General features: G+C 34.8%; 1 protein-coding gene across 1 annotated transcript in view; it reads left to right on the top strand.

Annotated features, from left to right (window-relative positions):
- The window catches only part of LOC117102185 (galactoside 3(4)-L-fucosyltransferase-like), a 6,021-nt gene that overhangs the window by 2,341 nt on the left and 1,580 nt on the right, over positions 1–2,100 (top strand). The gene's annotated exons all lie outside the window — the stretch shown is intronic.

Here is a 2,100-nt window from a genome sequence, read left to right as displayed (position 1 = left end):
TAAATTTAAATTACGAATTTCACCGGATAATATGTTCCCAATTCTAGTATCGTGTGGAGTAAAAGATTGGAATAAAAAGAATTATGTCCTGCTGCGACGAATATCAGAAGATTATCAACTGAAGATTTACAGTGTGTGTGATGAATATTAAATAGATCGTCTGAATTAATTGTGGTATGTTGAATAACTTGAAAAGTAATAAAATATCAGCAAATTGTCGCCTAACATAATGAGAGCAAAGGTAATAATTTTCCCGGTTAGTAATTTATGACTTGGTGTGATACCCCCACCCCATATAAGGGGGGACATAGGGTTTATTTTATTATTAATATAGGCCACACACGTGTGTTTGAAACTAAATAATAAGTATTTTCATTTATTTATTTATTTTATTTATTACAATCATAGGCCTATTCTTTCACCATCATTACACATTGAGGCCCTTCTTTTAGGTAAAACGATCTATCTTAAATTTTCTTTCTCAAGTTTGGGATTGTTAATGTTTTTAAATAACTTAGAAGGCAAAGGAGGGCAAGCACAAGCTTTAACCCTAACAAATGCTCGCGAAGCGCGCGAAAGAGTTTTGTATTTTTAATTCTAGTTTCGTCGGAATTGATCAAAACTCCCTAAATGTGCAAGTTTTAGAGGAAATTGGCCTACCTCAACAAGAAATGCTCTTATGTTATATATGGCCAAACTCGTTTTTTAAAACTGAATATAAGCATTTTCCTTATGGCTTTATTTATTACAAACATATTCTTTCAACATCATTACACATCGAGGCCCTTCTTTTAGGTAAAACGATCTATCTTAAATTGTCTTTCTTGAGTTTGGGACTATGTGTTATAACTTAGAAGGCAAAAGAGAGCAAGCACAAGCTTTAACACGAAAAAACGCGCGCGTAGCGCTCGAAAAAATGTTTGTGTTTTTAAATTCTAATTTCGTCGGAATTGATCAAAACTCCCTAAAATGTGCAATTTTTAGAGGAAATTGGCCTACCTCAACAAGAAATGCTCTTGTGTTATATATGGCCACACTCGTTTTTTTAAACTGAATATAGGCCTAAACATTTTCCTTATTGCTTTATTTATTACAAACATGTATTCTTTCAACATCATTACACATTGAGGCCCTTCTTTTAGGTAAAACGATCTATCTTAAATTTTCTTTCTTGAGTTTGGGTCTATGTGTTATAACTTAGAAAGGCAAAGGAGAGCAAGCACGATCTTTAATATGAAAAAATGCGAAAAATTTTTGTGCATACGATTTTTTCCATGAGATGAATCCCAAAAAGAAAGGAGTCCGGGAGTTCTTCCCCAGGAAAATTTTGATTCCTAGAAGGCGGGAAATGAGCTTTCCCGACTTCTGAGGTGTCTTTTAAATTAAAGTCATAAAAAATACTTCAGAAGTCGGGAAATCTAATTTATAAATCAACATTTTCCAGGGAAGAACTCGACCCTCCCTTTCTTTGGGTTCATTGATTTATTATAATAATTTTCAAGAGGGGAACACCTTGAATTTTGAAGAACTTAAAAGTAATTAAGTTCTTCAAAATTCAAGGTTTTCCACTCTTGAAAACGGTCAGATAATTTTTCCCATTGTTATTACAGTAAGTAGACCTTATGTGTGTATACATACATAAAAAAAGATTGAGTAAGTTGCATACGCAGCTTTTCCATGAATCGATAAACCCCCAAAAGAAGGGGGGTGTGGAGGACCTGTGGTTCTTCCCAGGGAAAATTTTGATTCCTAGGTGGCGGGAAATGAGCTTTCCCGACATTTGAAGTGTGTTTTAATGAATGTTATGTTCTTCAAAATTCGAATTTTCTAATAGCAAAAAAAAAAAAAAAATAAGCTCACGGGTCCTGAAAAGGTAGGTCTAGAATACTTTTGTTTTTGCCATTTTTTTGTTGCCCAAGGAAGGGGTCAGGACCAATGACCCCCCTCCCCCAGATCCGCCAGTATGAATTGCGAGAAAATGTAACTCGGTCGGGTACTGGATAAACATTCTCTTTCCCATCCTTCTTCCCTCCTTTTTTTCGCATTTCCGATCATACAAAAATCTCCAGACATTATATATTTTTCGCCAAAAAGTGGGGG

Source organism: Anneissia japonica, unplaced genomic scaffold, assembly GCF_011630105.1.
Source record: "Anneissia japonica isolate Jap-2015-1 unplaced genomic scaffold, ASM1163010v1 scaffold287785_len535756_cov143, whole genome shotgun sequence".
Classification (NCBI taxonomy): Eukaryota; Metazoa; Echinodermata; class Crinoidea; order Comatulida; family Comatulidae; genus Anneissia; species Anneissia japonica.
Note: the sequence above shows the minus strand (reverse complement) of the source record. Positions and strands in the feature narration are given on the sequence as shown.